Source organism: Anser anser, assembly GCF_964211835.1.
Source record: "Anser anser genome assembly, chromosome: 8".
NCBI lineage: Eukaryota > Metazoa > Chordata > Aves > Anseriformes > Anatidae > Anser > Anser anser.
The window spans coordinates 10,170,715-10,188,164 of NC_139728.1; the positions used below are offsets into that span (position 1 = coordinate 10,170,715).

Sequence of the window (17,450 nt, forward strand, 5' to 3'; positions counted from 1 at the left end):
TCCCTGGCTGCCGTGCCATCACCGAGCGCCTTTCTGCTGAAATTATAACGTGTCTCCTTTGATTATGCTAATTGTTAATGGGGATTCTAATTTGGGGTTCATTTTTCACCGCGGTTAAAAAAAGATAAATTACAGGCGAAGCGGCCGCAGCTTCTCTGCCGTGCCCAGGATCCCTCCCGCCAGCGCTAATTGAAACGTCCCCGTGCTGACACCAGCTTTGCCCCTTGTCATAAAATCAATGTCCTTCCCCTGCCCGCCCCGTGCCGGCCCCTCTCGGCTGCCGGGGCTCCTCTCCGGCTCACCGGGGTTAAGCGATGTCCGCGGAGCGCCCGGCCGGACTGTCAGGAGGCATCGAGCGACTTCGGAAAACGACCCACGTTAAGTGGACATGATGGGGGTTACGAGCGCCATTATTGCTATCAGCGCCATGATGAAATGGAGCCGTAATGACGGGGGAAGGTACTTATCACTGTCTTTTGGAGGTCGCTTAAGATGGTTTGGGTCTGAAGCATCTCACCGTGGATAAATGGGAAGTATCAGAGAGGAACGGCACCAGGAGGGAGCCTCCCACTGGCTGTGGTGGCCTCAGAGCCACGAGGAGCTACCCAGCACCCCGAAACACGCTCTCTTTTCCCAGAGGGGCCACCAGAGGATGCTCCCGAAGCCACCTGGGCTGTGCCCAGGAGCTGCACCAAGGCTTGCCTGGGTGGCTGCCTGCAGCTGGGTGCAGAGCAGAGGATTGGAAAGAGATGGGAAGCTGCACCACAACCACGCAGCACCCCAACAACCCAGCAACCACAACCCCACAACCAAGCAGCACCCGCTGGCCCCAGCGCCCTACTCACAGTTTGGGACCACAAGCAGGAGAGGCGTCCCCATAGCTCTGCCATCCTCAGGTTGCCACCTCTGCCCCCAAAAGGACTCCAGAAGCTCCCCTCCAGCCCCTTTTATCTACTCCGCGTCTCCTTGTTCCCAGCCACACCGCACTCAGCTGCACCACATCACTTCCTTAGCACTTAATTAGGGTGCAGATGATGCCCTACCCTCCCTGGCCACCTGGAAGCCCAGGTTGCTTCTCCCCTGACCTGAAAGCATAGGAGAAAACACCTCTGATTGGGGTGAGGTGACCCCAAAAACCACCCTGAGAGCCCTGGCTGTTACTGAGAGGGAAAATGATGGGTGGTGGAGAGGAGGGGGTCAGAGCAGGTGCCCCCTAGCCCCGGGAGCATTTTGTGGGTGTTGCTTTGCTGCAAAAGCAAGGGTTTCCTTTGCAAGATGCAAAAAAGACCCTGCAAAGTAGCTGAGCCCACATCAAAGGAAGGGGAAGAAGAGAGAAGGGCTGGGGCAGAAGAAATAGAAGAAAACATCTGCACAGGCAAGGTGGGAAGGGGGGAGAGCTGATGCAAAAGCCCTTTTCTGGGAGGTGCAAGAGCCCCGCTGGCTCTGTCCCCATCACGCCGGCTGTGCCAGCTCCGGGTGGGCGCGAGGCTGACGCTGGTCCCGGGGCGGCGCGAGGCTGACGCTGGTCCCGGGGCGGCGGCACCGCTGGCAATATTGACAGCCAGAAGGATTGCTCATTTCCCACAGCCCCACAAGGTAAATTAAAAAAAGGAAAAGTCAAAGCTATCTCTGGCTGCTCGCACTCGGGGAGTCCCAGCTCAATACATCTTGGTTACTCGGCAAAAATGCTTATTAATAAACAAGAAAGGCAAAGTTAGTTCTGCGGGGGGTCCTTGGCGCGGGGTGCGCTCGCTTTGCAAAGACTTTGTGGGGTCGGGTGCTGGGACAAAAGCTGAGGCTGAAGCCAAGCCTTCCCCATGTGGGTGCGTTCCCCAAGCCACCCGCACAGGCAGTCTCGTCCCATGGAAAGCTGCATCCATGAGACAAGGCAGTGTTTGCTTCACCCAGCTACGTGATACCCGTTGCATGAACGCAGCCCCCCAGGCTAGCAGAAATATGGCAAAAATGCAGCGCTAGCTGCAAACCAGGCACGAGAAAGGCTGCAGCCAGCAACCATGGAAAGTCTGTGAAATTCTACCCACCGCAAAACTCTGTTTCCAGGCTGACTTCAAGGAGGCAGAGACTGCACGAGTCACACTGGTGGCCATGTGCCTTTTCTTCAAGCAAGGATTTCCTGCTGTTTTCTAACCTCAAGGCAAAAGAGAAAACATCCATCCTTTCACCAGCTCGATTTCCATCCCAGATGAAGAGCCGATCCCCTCCTCTCCTTTTTTTTTGGTCTCGCCGAGTGTCACAAGATGTCCCTGAAGCGCTGCCTGGTGCTGGTGGGGAGCCCCTTGGCCAGGGGCATCCAGATGCCGTCCCTCCAGGCTCTGCAGAAAAAGCCCCACTGAAAACCGGAGCTGAAAATATTGCTTTATTTCTCCAAATCATTCAGCGTTCAGGCTGGGGAGCTGCACAGCAGCTCGTGGGGCGGAGGACGGGCTGAGATGTGCCACCGTGCTCCCAGTCCCTTCCAGCCTCTTTGCACCAGGTGAGTTGTCACCGCTTCTTCCCATGGGGACATATCCAGAGCAGGCTGGGCAGCTGTCACCAGCCACAAGTTGAACCATAAGCACACTACCCAATGCATGGACCCCCCTGTGCCTCCAGAGATGCTTTTCATGATAGAAATGGTTGTCCTCCCAAATTTAAATCTCACACCAGTGAGCAGCGGCACCTGAAGAAGGTGCTCAGCCTCTGCTGCGTGGTCTCCTGCTAATCCCATCTGTGCACCACGGGGCATCCCACAGCAATGCCATCTCCAGCTCTCCAAGCCCACCAGGAGCAAAGCTCTCCACAACAGGGGCCGGGGACGTTTACGGCCCCGGCAGAACCATGCCCCTGGCCCGCCAGCTTCCTCCCAACATTTTGTTTATTTTCCCTCCGCCGCACAAAACTCTGCAGCAGAGCGAAACGCATCCAAATCGCTGAGGCTGTGATTTTCGTGACACCGCTGCCTGGCTCATTTCTCTCCTGTCCTCTCACTTTTGTGAAGGTTAAAGGCATCCTTCCTCGGCGCCTGTCAGCCTGTTATCTGGGCTGGAACCAGCTACCCGAGCTCCACGAGGAATATTTTATGCAGATTCTCCGCTGCGCCTTGGACGGCTCATCAGTAACCGACCCGCTGCCGGTGCCGCGCGGTTTTATTTCCCCAACCACCCCGGATTCCCCCCACGCCAGTGGGGTGAGGGCACATCTGGCTGCAGACGTCGTGATTTCAGAGGGGGAAGGAAAACCAGCTGGATTCGCCAGGCAGCGGCACTGGCAGCTAAAAAAGCACCACCTTTTAATGTGTGAGCAGAGCGCGGGGAGCGCAATAAACAGGAGGCCCCATGGTCGCGTTTTTACAAGTCCCCTGGCTGACTGTTAGAGCCCTTTTGCCAACGCATGAGTGAGCATCCCTGTTTCGGGGCTCAGGAGCACGCTTGGATCCTCCGGGGACCGCCGGGCTTCGGCAGCAGATGGATCCAGGCAACGAAGCCCGTGCCCGGACGGCGAGTCAGGAGGACTCTGGACCCATCCACGGCTTTAAGCTGACACGAGAGGCCGTGGCCGTGCCTCCCCGAGATGGTTAATTCGATTTGACGGTGCCCAGTCCCGGCCTGAGAGCAACGGCGAGGAGAGAGAAACTCTGCTGCTTCACGAGATCTCCGAAGGGGCCGGGGAGGCTTTTTGCTGAATCAGGCATTGCTTTGTGCTCCCGCCGCTGGCGGGCGGCCAGATGCGCACCATATTGCACGAGCCGGGTGATTTGGCAACGGCGCGATCCGGTGCTGCTCGCCCCCGCTTCAGACCCAACTCATCCCGTGGGGTGAGCGGGTAATGCGCAGACCTGGTATTAATTAACGGGAAACCACAGCCGGAGGCAGCGATCTGTCATCCTCTTTTGGACGCAGCTTGCGGCTGCTAACAGCACCCCCCCGGGTCCCCCGGCCCATCCCCACGCTGGGGCACGGTAACCCCTGGCTCTCTAAGCATCATCTCCATGAGCTCCTGGGCACGCCTCTGCCCCGAAGCACCGGTTAGACATCGGTCGGATGGCCCTGCTCTGGTTTGGGAGCAGCGAGCTCTCACCCACTTCTCTGTCCGCGGCACGGCAGCGCCCGCTGAGCCAGAGCTCGCACTGCCGACGGCACTGAGAACAGAGCCCAGGCAGCACCAAAGGCTTTGGAAAAAATCCCCCAGGCTCCAGAGGAAAAGGCGGTGCTGGTACCCCGAGTGCCAGAGATGAAGCAATTTACAGAGTCAATTGTCTTTTTTCCAAGGACAAACATGTGTGATAGATCTCCAGGTCTGCTGGCACGCCGCGAGCTCCGGGCCGTCAGCCCTTTCGCTGCCTCCACTCATCCGTCAATAAACCCCGTGCCCATTCAGGCCGCAGAAATGGGAAGGGATGTTTGCTGTCTACCCAGCACGGATGAAATCCCACGCTGCACAGGCGATGCTTACCCAAGATTTCCCACTAGAAGTGCCGAAATTCCCAATCACCACTCACAAAGCCCTCCAAAGCTAAGCAGGAGGGGACAATAAACCGCAGGGACATTATTTGGTCCTAAAGTCCATGCAAGAGGTGATGTGAGCAAGGCAGGACCTCGCTCTGGGCTGGAAATTCACAAACCTCCCTGCTCCATGAAATGTCCCGGTGGGATGATGACACGGTGCCAAAACAAAGAGCAAATTCCCTCCAACACACAGGGAAGATGTGAGATGTTCCCTCGGTGGAGGTCACCGAATGGTGCTGGTGGGAGGGCAAGAGGGACCGCACCTCCTGAGCCTGCAGCACGTGCTGCCACGGGGTGATGCTGGAGATAAACCCTGGCACAATTCAAACAGAGAATGGACATTTTTAAGGGGAAGAATGTCCAGGGTTGTCATGTGTTTTCTGGAAGGACACAAAGCCTTTCTGTTCATGCTATCCTCCAACAGCAGCCCTAGAGGAGGAAGGGCATAGATTACCCAAAAGGTGCTCATTCTGGGACAGAATAGGTTTTTCTGGGCTATTTTAACACTTCCTCCAAGGCATGTTCCTGGGACCTGCTGGAGAAGGGACACAGCCAGAGGAATAACCCAGCGTGACCATCAGTGCCACAGCTGCCTTTGTGGCCCTCTGCACAGCACCCCCAGCACGTGCTCCTACTCACAGGGAAGCACAAGTTTGAGTTCAGGATCAGGCCCTCGGGGCAGGTGCTTGCTTCCAGGAGGGCTCAAAGGAGATGTTGGTGGTGCTTTGCTACGGACGGGGAGCAAGGTGGGAGATGCTAGGGAGGGCATCCGCCTTCCCCGTAATCTACATCCCAGGCTTCGCCCTTTCCCCTGCCAAGTGCCTGGGAGAAAAACTGGGAGCGGACCTTTGCGAGCGCAGAGCAAACCAGCTAATTTAAACCAATTATCCACCAGCTAATTAAAACCATCTCCGTGTCCTAGAAAGGCGACCGGCCAGGTACTCGGCTCCAGCATCTCGTTAAAGCCCCGTGTCCCGCGGCGGCTCCCGTCCCGTGCCCCGTGCGCGGCGGCTCCCCGGTGCCAGCCCGGCCGTCCCCCTGCCGCCTCGGCACCGCCGCGTACCTGAGGCACCGGCTGTGCTGTACGGAGGCTCCAGTTTTCAACCGGTTGTGTCTTTCCATGCAAACTCATTAGACACTATTTACACCCGCTGCAGCTGTGCAGAGAGAGGTTCTGAACTCTGGCATTCTACAGTAGGCTTTGTTTCTCATTTACATTTGCATATTAAAGTGTTTGCCTGAAATAGGCTATTGAAATTAATTCAGGATTAATTGGTGTCTTTATCTCATTAGGACAATCTAATTTAAGGATGATGAAATTGTTTAGCCTCCCGTTTGCATAATTAGATTGCTTTGAATTGCTGTCATTATTGTGCTCTTTAGCATCATCTGTAGGCCTCAAACAGACAAGAGTTTCAACCTCATAAAGACCAATCATGTGTTACAGCAGAGAGCTGTTAACCCCTTTTAACCCAAACTCCCTCCAACCTGCGCCGCACAAAGGAGCGGAGGCTCGGCAGGGAGGCCGAGGTCCCCTCACCCCCTGTAAGGCCCCGTCCCCTCCTTCCCTTTACACGCTCGGGGCGGCGAGCTGACGGCCTCGTTTCTCCTGGCTTTGCAGCGAGGAGGAGGATGGAGGCTCTCCTGGAGGGTGGTGAAGCCCTTCGGGGGCTCAGCTCTGGGCGAGTGGGATGCTGAGAGCAGAGCCACAAGTGTTCGCCCTCCCTCTTGGGTCACTGCAGGGGGGAAACATGTCCCCCAGGTCCCAACGGGATTGAACCACAGCTCGAAGGGATGCTCATGGCCACGTGCCCTGCAGTGTTTTGTCCCCTCCAAGGACACCCCAAGCTCTGTCTCCTTCTTTGCCACGTTGGAGGCTGCTCCTGAGCCTCCGAGCAAGGAGTGCTCCCCAGGACACCCTGGCCAGCACCTAGCCCTTAGGTCTGGTACCAGCACACCCCTTCAGATGGGTCTCCTCTCCCACGTGCACACACCTATGCACTTGCCCGTCCCCAGGCGATGGGAGCATGCATGGAGGTGTAGGAGGAGGTACCACCACCGCCTGCGTGGTCCAGGGAAGGACGACGGGACAGAGAAGTGGCACTGAGGCCAGACCTCCACATGGGATTACCTTAATCGACTTAAACTCACCCTGTGATGCAAGGCCGGCCCTGATGCCACAACAGAGCCACGCCAGCCCCACACAGGGCTCAGCCTCGCCCCTGGGGCAGCAGGGACCCCCAGGGACTTCCAGGACAGTGGTGGAAGAAAGAGACCATGATGAGAAAGCACTCACAGGATGGCTGTGCCCAGGGACTGTCATCAGGGTGTGTGTCCCCAGATGTTTAGTGCGTACCCCAAAACACCACGAGGGCCTGGATCACAGAGGTAGTATCTGCTACATGCTGGCCAAAAGCTGCGGCTGTCCTGCGGACCACTGCACGTTCCCTGCAGGACTCCCTTGCAGTGCCACCCTCCCCAGCCCCCGCCCACCCATGAGGACACGGGTACCTCAGGACACGGGGGCTGAAGCCACGTGGAAACGAGTATTTCACGCCAACACAGGTTCCCAGCAGCGGGTACAGGATCAGCATCCTGAGCTACGACCTCCCCATGGGTCTCTCCGTTAAAACCCAACCCGTTCAGCCACACAGACCATCCAAAACCCGCGTCTCAGAAGCATTTTTACACGACAGAGCACCACACGGCATTGTAACCAGCTTCCTTGCTAGCAAGGAGGACCACGGCCTTGCGCATCCCTCCCTGCACCAGGCCAAAGCAGCTTTCCAGATGGCTGCCAGAAGCCAAGAGCCACCAAAGAGCCCCGAGGTGCTCCCCGGGCACCGAGAGCAGGCCGGGGGTCGAGGTGGCAGCTCCTGGGGATGCTCTCTGTCTGTCCTGGCCCAGCTCAAGGCGCGAGACCTGCTTCTCATTAGCGGGCGGCGGACTCCAGCGGCGGGGGCTGCGCCAAGCAGGCTGCTTCGCCAGTCGCTTCACGTATCCTAACATCTGGTTGTGTCTCATCACCGTGCAAATTTATGACCCTGGAAACAACATGTTGATGATGCACAGGGAAGAGGAGCCGGAGCTGCAATCCTGCGTCCGAGCGGGGATGGGAGGGGGATCGCCACCGAGGACACCGGCGGGTGGAGGAGGTGAGGGCGGGCAGGCCCACGGGGGACGCAGTGCCTGGCGATGCAGCACGGCGACGTTTTTCCCTCTGTCTCTGCCTCTCTTCTGGGAAAAATGCAAATTCAGCAACAGCCAACTTTGTGCAACTTCATCTCAGGGAATTGCCGACTTCCAAATGAGCCAACAAACGGGAAAAGTTAGAAGGAAAATAAAAAAAATGCAACGTTTCATTTGAATGCCTTAAAAAGGAACAGTGACTAGCCAGTTACACTTTCCATTTTATGGTTAAAATTATAGAGACGTTTCAAATGATTTGAAATGAAAATGACAGATTGCATTTCAGGTCCTCTAAAGAGAGTTTTGTTTGCCTACAGTAAGTAAATGCTTTAATATTTTTTCCATAGATCAAATATACCAGCTGAACCAGAACAGAGATGGACCTGGGAAATCTTGTTTGCAAGTTCACACCAAAGACGTTTTAAGAAAACATTTGCAGTTTAGCCCAAACAAGTGTTTTTAGTTTAGTTAGATTTGCTTAGCTGGAGCTGCAGCAGGAAAGAAAGAAATCCAGTTCTTGCCATCATTGTTAGGCAACTGAAGATGAAAAAACCCTAAGAGACACTGAAAGAGGAAGGTCCTAGTGTGGAGGACCTACATAAAGCTTATCTGAAACCTTCAGTCCTACTACAGTTTTTTAGGCCCTTGGTACTGCTACCAGGCTCCTTAGTGCATCGCAGAGGACAATATGGGCATGATGCCACATACACATAGATCAGCACACGTGTACCTAGCGTAAGGCAGGACAGGGAGCAGAGTGAAGATGTCATCACCAAAAGCCAGGATGCTCTCCAAGAGAGACGTAAAGTTTCTTCCCTTGGCCGTCCAACAGCTGCAGAGCACGGGGGCTGACCGGGAAGCAGTGAGCAGGATGGGAGCAGCACAGGTCCCACGGGGCCACAGGCAAAGGTGGTTTGAACTAGTAAAAAAAAAGGCACTGCTCCTCAAATGAGGTGAAGCACAACTGGAGCAAATCTGGAGGAGAGAGACGAGGCTGGCTGGAGGTCTGGGAAAAACAACGGAAGAGGGAAGGGGATGTACGATGCAAACATGCCTTCAAATACACCAAGGGCTTTTCTTCACGTTGTCAGTGGCAGATGGCACAGAAGGTCACAGCTCGGGTGAGCACTGCGGATGCTCGGATGAGCTCTCGGGCAGAGCTGCTGGTGGTGGGCACTGCTGGGCACACAGCCTGGAGCAGCCACGAGCACGGCGGCAGCACTGACGTTAACTACCTGGCCTCGCAGCTTTGCTGTTTGTGGCCTGTGTGGCTTTGCCGTGGGTGTGCAGCTCCTCGCAGAGATATCTGAGCCCAGCTCTTGACGGTTTCGGTGCACACAGGCTGGATGGGCACCAGCACTAGGTCCGTGCCAGAGCAGGTGGTTGCGTCGCATCCCATTTCAGTAGAGAGGGTGTTAGGTAGATATCTGCTGAAGGGACTAGAGATGAACCTCTGGGAGACCAAAACCAGTGCTGGAGTCCCACAGAGGAGTTAAGAGGAGCAGCAGGTAACTCGCCGTGCTGGAGAAGCTCGCAGGGAATCATGGCTGCTTTTCCCCCCAGCATTGATCGCTGAGCAGCAAGTGCTGCAGCTCCCTTTTAAAACATCCTGCGAGGATTTGGGGATTACAGAGCAGCGAGCCCTTCCCCGGCTCCCAGGTTAAACTACCTGGGGCACACATGGGCAATCTCAGCTCTGGCACACCACGGAGCCACAAACCTTGCTCCCGTTACCAAGGACCACCCCGTGTCAGAAGGACAAGCACGCCTCTGTTGTCCACAGGAGCTCTGTCATCGTGACAGCAACAGCAGAAGGCAAAACGCTTGCCAGAAATCATGCAAAGTTTCCAGAAGCCTTCGACCAGAGGCCCTCATGAGTTTTAAATACTCTTTGGCGGCGAGGCAAAACGCTGTCAGGAAACCCAAACTGGTTACGGGTGAGTGTAAGCATGCTAGTGCGAGGCAGCCAGCTTTCAGCAGCACATCAAGCCATGACCACCAGCAAACATCTGCAGCCAGGAGCCACAAAGGAAAATGCAGGTCTGCGAGGAACAACCATGCTGACTTTGGTGAGAGACTCACAACCCTTTGGTGGTCCTACAGAAGCGCCTGCCTGCCCTGGAGCACCTCCCTGTGTCGTGGCTCCAGCCACACCGCTGGACGAGGAGCAAAACGCCGTGTACCTGGAGGGGCCTCGCTGTCCCATGGCTCAGTCCCCACTTGCATCAGGAGCTAGGTGCAGATCTGCAGGTACCCAAACTTCTCAATCCCATGTGCTTCAGCCAGAATGGTGCCGCTCCTTTTCCCAGTTGTTTGCTTGTAGGAAGCTTTTTAGGAAAAAATATTAAAAGAAAAAAGAAGCAGCGTTATAGCATTTGAGGTCAGGCAAAGCATTTTCTTCAGCCTTGAGAATGTGAAAGGCAAATGCAAAAAAAAAAAAGTTTCAAAACAAAAGTCTTTTTGAAAAGAAAAATCAGACGGTCCCCTTGAGTAACGCCAAAACGAAAAGGTAGGACTTTTTCTAAATTCATGCACGCGTGCACACATTTATACACACACCACTTCATGCAGCTTTTTTCCCCTATGAAAACGAGTCCAGCAAAACCCAAGTGAACGAGGAGCCCTCCGTGGGTGATGACGAGTGGGGAGATCTGTTCCTGTCACTGCAAGAAGCAAGGGACTTCCACCATTAGCCAGAGCCATACCCAGCCTCCCGGCTCAGCCACGTGCCCGAGCACTGTGGCCACATGTCCCCTTCGCAGCCACGTGCCCCAGCAGGGTCCCAACCCCAAGCGAGCAGCTCCAACACACGGTGCAGGACTCCTGACCCATGTAGGTTATCAGTCCCATCGCCACCCAGCCTGGGTTTCCCGGTGCCAATCAGGCCTCTCCTTTGATCGGTGTTATAATCAGATACAGCGCTCCAGCATGGATTATTAAGTTTTAACAGTTGACACATCATTTCTGATACCATAATCTGGCAGCACTTTACAATAAGTGACAGGTCCTCACTAATTCCTTTTGTATTCACTGTAGCAACGTTAATCATGAGTGATGAACTTTGCGTATTCATATGGATGTAATAGGCAGTTCCCAAGGACTGAGACTGTAATTTAGCTTTAACCTAATGGGCACTGATTGTAACAATAAGTAATTATGTCAGCTAAATGCAGTGTTGATGGCAATTGATGACAGCAGCGAAAGCCACGACACCATTTTGGAACTAAGCTCGGAATAGTCATTTGTAAAGCCGTAACGGCCAAGACGAGGAACAATGTGTCCTCTCCTGTGTATCCTATCATCCAGCTACCTCCAGGCTGGCGAGGACGGGCCCAGCCGTGACAAACACCCTGTCAGCTCCCTGCTCTACCGCACGGCATCTCGTTGCGGGGCGGCCAAGAACCCATCCTGCGAGATGGATGGGGCTGGCGGCGCCCCGAAGCTCGGCAAAGGGAGGGAAGGCGCCGTGGCTGGGAACTTCAACGAGATGCTGGGACCGGTTCCCTGGACCTCCTCCAGCTCCTTGGGGCTACTCCCAGAGGCTGGCCAGGTGTCACCCAGTGCCAGTGCCACCCTGCCAGGGAGCAAGGCTCGCCACAGCCCCTGGCTCCATACCCAGCCAGCGAAGGCTGCAGAGGACAGGAGACCACCGCCGACCTCGGAGACACCCAAATACAAGCACAGACCTGGGAACTGGGCTGGATAACCCAAAATACACTAAGTACATCCGTAGAAAGATGCTCTTCTGTTACCTAGAAGGGCTGACACGACCTCTTTTTTGGTTAGAGAGGCAAAACGAGGCTGGGATATCTTTAAGCCAGAGTATTTGGATTGCTTTCTTTAGAACGGGGGAGCACGGCAAAGTCATAATAATAATCTTGTTAATGACAGTAATAAGACTGTAAGTGCTGGTGTCATCTTGAAAAAGTGATTTGTGCTGCCAATAAGAATCCCGGTTTGCTTTAATCATTAATGTGGTCAAAAATGCTTGGAAAACACGAAGTAGGTATAATGAGGTAGAAAGGACATCTGCAAGGGAACGGTTTTGGGGGCTCCTGCACGACAACATCCCTGCCTCTGACAGCCTGTGCCTCCCTTGATGTGAGCAGGACCTTTGGGAAGCCAGCACCAAGCACTTTTTTTAAAATACATCGTATAACGACTTGAGTGCTATACTTTACTTCCAATTAATTTCCTAAATTTCAAGGCTGGGGGTGAGCGAGTGAAGCTGAGATCAGCCCTAACTCCTTTAGATCTTGTTAAGGACTTCCACTTGCCAGAGGCTGGATAAATGCCTCCTGGTGCTCCGTTAAGCTCGTGTCAGTCTTTCTAATTGCTCCTTAGCACAGCCGCAGCCTCTGCGCGAGCGGTGGGCCCGCAGCTGCCTGCAGACCTCCCTCCCTGCCCAGAGGAGCTGCCAGGGCAAGAAAAGGGCAACGCCGACCTTCAGGCTGCTGCGGGATGCTCTTGGCACCACGGCTATGGCAGTCAAGAGCAAGACGAGTCCCTCCTACCCCTGAAAGGTCACAGGGCTGTTAGATTTCCCATCCGATGCAACTATTTGCAGTATCTCGGGTTTGTTTTAGAGCTGGCGGCGATTTCTAGCAAACAGGGAGACCCAGCTGGAGCTCGAGCTGTGCAGAAAGTGGGTTTCTTTAAACTCCTCCTGTCCAGGGTGTCCTGGCTATCGCCCCATCGCAGCTGAGATGAAAGCAGGGGCCTCAGCCACCCTCGGTGGTGTCCGGCTCCCTTGGGAGCTCGCACAAGAGGTGAGCCGAGCCCCGGCAGCTGCACCTAAGGACAGGCAGCCCAGCACCATTTCCACTGGTTCAGCAAGTGGATGCACATCTTTCAACTGAACAGATGCATCAGCAGGGTTTTGGTGGGCTCCTGGGACCCCAAATGCTCCATGATTTGCACTTTTAAAAGAGATTAACCCAGTGCCATCCCACGGAGAACACGCAGGCAGATAAAGCAAGCAATGCACTTGATGCTCTTTCTTGATGACCACGTTCAAAGCCAAAAATAGCTGTCAAAGTCCCTGAGCGCGAGAGATTGGGTAAAATGCCCCAAATGAAGGTCTTACTGACGGAAATGCAGCAGAACTAGGGAGCTACAGGCAAAATGCCCCCCAGCAATCGCAGCCGCGCCGTCACGGGGCCACGCTGCTCTTGGTGCCACGCAGCCAGCTGACCTGGAGCACGCAGCAGCCCTCACCAGCTCAAGAAAGGCATCACGTGCTGCCACCAGGGAGGCTGGAAGCTGAGAAAGGGATGCTGCAAGCAGATCGGCATGCCTCGGTATGCAGAGCAGCAGCATCGTGCCCGGTCCTGCTACCCCAGCACCAGCTACAGCATTTGCAGCCACCTCAGCCAGGTGTGGTGGCTGCAGCATCCAGCTTTAGGAGTGTATTTAAGCATCTTTAACCACGTGTACCAGCCCCTTTTGAGACGATACCTGCAGCCCGATGCTTCTGACAGCACCCCTACGCTCATCCCGCCACTTGCAGCCCTCTGGGTCCATGCCTGACGGGTCCGCGTCCGTCCAAAAGCTCTCGGCCGCTCGCTGCCTTTGCCATGGTGATGCTGCCCAGCCGGTGCGAGGCGGAGGGGGGACCCAATTAATGCTCATCACTGCCCAGGCGTGGGCCAGGCCTGTGTCAGAGCAAGCAGTGACAGATCAGATGCGACGCCTGCACCAGCCGGGCGCTCGGGGAGGCTGGCAGCCTGCGGCCGGCGGTGCCGAAAGCACGAGCCCTCCGCAATTAGCGGCACCGCGGCGCGTCCCCTGCCCGTGTCAGCAAGGAGAGGAGGAAGCAGCAACTCGGGCAGGTGCTGAGCAGTGGGCAGGATCCGTGCTCCAGCCAGGCTCCGGGTGAGGGGCTCCTGCACAGGGAGGTTTTCCAGCAAACCCCACCTGGCAGCAGCCTGAGACCTGCGCTAATGACACCGGCTTGTCACACGCTGCACTGTGCCCCCTGCGGCAGACGTGACAGCCCCGAAGTAGCTGGATACCCCCCGTGTGCGTGCTCCTGCTACCCAAAAGTGACAAGGGGGACAGGTAATAAAGGTCCAGGCCAAATCCTCCGTGCAGAGCTGCTGGCTCGAGCTGGCTCAGGATGCTCAGCCCTCCCTGCCAGCTTCGGTCTCAGTAACAGCCACCGCAGCGCAGCACGCCGCACACCCCAAATGCTGTCAGGAGAGCCCCATGCTGCCTCCAAGCTGCCCCACGGGCTCCTTCCCCTGCTTGTTGAGAGGGGAAACTGAGGCACGGCTCAGCATCCCCCAGCGCACCCAGGGAGCCATCCTGGGAGCACCGACACAGCCCGGCTCACCAGGGCAGGCGGTGAAGGCTCAGCTTTGATTTCCAAGCCCGACCACATCTCCTGGCCACCCAGAGGGCTTCCTCCCAGGCGGTCTTCACCCAGCCAAAGCCAAGCCTTGCCCTCACCACAAGCCCTCTTTGGTGCTGGTGCTGATTGCAAACCCCTCAATTACTCTGCAGCCCAAATTACACTGTAGAAAGGAGAGCTGCGGTGGCAATGAGAGCGGTGAGCAGGAATAGCACCGAGCTGCCTGCGGCTGGGACGGGGCCACATGAGCAGCCCTGCCTGCACACCAGTGTTGGTAGCTGGAGCACAGGGACAGACAAAGGGGACAGCAGAGAGCACCGAGGCCAGCAGCAGTGACCAGACCGCAGCTGGTCTCTCATTATTGTCCTGAATTCCTCTTTCACATCAAGTGGAAGCAGTGGGCACAGCTGTAGGCTAGATCCAGGCTCTCTCGTCCTTGTTTTATTCCGTGTCTGTTCCAGCTCCCTGCCTGGGAAGGCTCTGAGGATTTCTGTTTTCCCACAGGTCTGTAGCAAACCATCATTTGGTACCAGGAGGAGAGAGACGGATTCCCACCGTGGCATGGTGTTGTTTCTGACTGTCACGAGCCCTGACCTTCTGCTGTTCTTTAAACCCCAGGAGATGTGTCTGATGGCCAAGGAGAGAGTGCGTACCAAAAATTCAGCCTCTCTACCTTGGAGATAGAGCTCCAAGGCAAAGTTTGTCACTGATATGGAACCTCCTTCTCCCCGTGTTCACCTCCCTGCTACCGTGCAGGATGCCTCCCTGACAAACCTCAGCACCAGCGCAGACCTCGCCGAGGTGGCACCAGGTTTCCAGCAAGGGGGATGCTCTGCCCGTGCAGGGCAAGCAGCTGAAGCGCCGTCAGGGGGGACAAAGGCGCCTGGCAAACTTTGAGAAATGCCTCTCATTATTTACAGAATGACACAGGAAAACTTCAGCCTGAAACAAGAAAGGCAATTAGTTTCCTGTACAGAAACAAAGAGACATCTGTGCCAAGTATGCTAACATATACACAGGGGGCAGGTATACAGTACATGAGGAATTTCTTCCAGCTGCAAATCCAACCCCAAATTCTCAAGTCAATCTTGAGTACTACGACGCTCAGCAATCCTCTTAAAAGTGTCCAGATGCTTTAATAACTTAATTCTAATCTTCTCAAACACCATTTTCCATTTAACTGCTGAAGCACTGGAAGAAGACAGTGTGGCCAGGACTGAAGAGTCATGGTGCAGAATAGCACACCTGCTTTGGAAGTCAAAGAAGCCCAGGCTGGTTCTGTTGATGCTAAAATCATCGTGGGGTTTGCAGGACGGAGCAGGCACCACCTGGACTTGGAGACTGTGAATGTGAAATGCACAAACCACACGCTCTCCTGCCTGTGCTGCTGGGTCTCACCCCCTGGTGGCCTCAAAGGTGGACACTGCAAATAGGAAGCACTGAATTTTGTGGTGGATTGCGCAGTTGGGCACGTAGCTCAGCCTGGGCCAGATGCAGACAGACCCCACCACCAATGACAGCTTGGGTTTGTGCTACGATGCTTAAAAAATAAATAAAAATTAAAGATCAACCCACAAACTTGAGGTCTCAGTTAATTAAAAATGGGGGAATCTCCTTGCAGAAGCTGGGAGGTTTCGGTGGGTGAGATTGGCACCAGCAGGCTGGGGAGGACTCCGCATCTTCAGAGGGCTGCGGTGTTCAGCTAGACCAAGCCACGGCCAGCCTGCTGGGACAGCCCCACTCCCAAGGAGAGGTTGCACGGAAGGTGCCCAGGGGTCTGGAGACCCAACCAACATTTCGGTAAGTCTGGCCTTAAAACGGGCTCCCCCCCACGCTGCGCTGAACGGGCACGATCCAGCCTTGCTGCACATCTCCTGCCATCCCCAGCCCCCGCTCCTGACGGATTGCTCCAGCCTTCCCATCTCAGGCAGCTACCTTTTAAGACAACGTTTTCTCCAGATTGTTTTAAACAAGCGAGGAAATTTTGGTGACACTTTAATACATAAAGTGCTTCTTATTTTCTCTGTGCCAAGGAGCGGTGCTTTCTAACACACTTTCTGAGTTAACATCAGGTGTTAAACAGACGCACGCATTGTTTGAGCAGGAGCCCACGTTTTATAATAGGCTTTCTATCTAACAGCTTGATATAGCCTCTTCCATTAAGCATTTATTGCTAATGCATTGTAAAGTGTAACATGCTATATATGCTATTAAAGAATGAAGCTGCCAGGTACTCACCCCTCAATAATGAAACACTTATGAACGGGAACCTTAGGTTAAGGACTTGTGAATTAAGTTTAATCTCAAAGAGATCATCCAGCGCTCTGCCAGAATATTGTGGCACGCTGTCAGCACGAGGGCTCAGACCCGAGCCCCCCGGGGAAGTGCTCCTTGACTTCGCTTTGGAGAAGGCCCTGGTGAAAACGCTCCCCTGCAGCAAGATTTTTGGCTCAGTGCCTCCTAGAGACCTGCGGCTTGATCATGCCTGGTCAAGGTGGTACTTCAGGTGGGGGTCACCATAAGGTAGGAAGAAGTGGCTGTCACCAAGCTGGGGGGCACCAAAGGGCACAAGGGTGAACGAGGACAAAGGTGGGGACTTGAGAGCGGAGCCATCACGGCAAGGTGATGGCAGAGGGGTGGTGGCAAGGCAGGAAGGAGACCCCATGGGATGGGACACGCATGCCCTGGACTCTTCAGGGCACTGGGTCCCACACCCCTAAGGGTGGTCCTAGCAAACCCAGTGGCTGTGTCCCTAGTCCAGATCCTTGCTAGAGGACCCCCAGATCACCACACATGCTGGTTATTGACCCTCTAATAATTCAACATAAAGCCCGATCATTAGAAACCCTTTTAGATGAGATACATCTCCACCTGAGCACTATCATAATTTTTTCCTTACTATCCAACAAAAAAAGCCATTAACCTTTTTAAAACATGGAGCAACCCCCTTCCCGTGGCAAGCAGAAGGTTTTCTTAGCCCAGATAAGTGAGCACTGGGCATGAGGAGCACCAACCTACCACCCCAGGGTCCAGCCACAAAGGCAAGCAGCTTCACGGCTGCTCCTTTGGCAATAGAAATCGTCTCGATCCCTTCCCTACTGCTGGCCTCACCCTCCCAGGGATCTATTTACACACACACTGCTGCATGGCAATTCTTGCCTTTGTTTCTTTTCCCTGTTTATGAGATGCTGAAAAAGCAGGCCACACGTCGCCAAAAACCATTGCCCTGCAAACCCTACAGCAGGGTCTTGGATCAACCAGCGCACAGAGATGTCTCTGCCATAAGGTAGGAGAGGGACTTTCAGTTGGTGCAAGAGTTCAACCATTTCCTACACCCACCCCTGGAATTCAGTGGTGATGGGGCACGCAGCTCCCGTGTACGCCCTTGAGCATTTATTTTTATG

At 54.9% G+C, this 17,450-nt stretch overlaps 1 protein-coding gene across 1 annotated transcript in view; it reads right to left on the minus strand.

Moving 5' to 3' along the window:
* Positions 1-17,450, minus strand: part of NUF2 (NUF2 component of NDC80 kinetochore complex) — a 145,249-nt gene that overhangs the window by 14,081 nt on the left and 113,718 nt on the right. Inside the window, exons 35-36 of the mRNA XM_083845765.1 lie at positions 13,152-13,348; positions 846-10,021 (exon numbers count right to left, since the gene is read on the minus strand). The gene's annotated coding sequence lies outside the window, so the exon portion shown is untranslated. The remainder of the gene's footprint in view (positions 1-845; positions 10,022-13,151; positions 13,349-17,450) is intronic.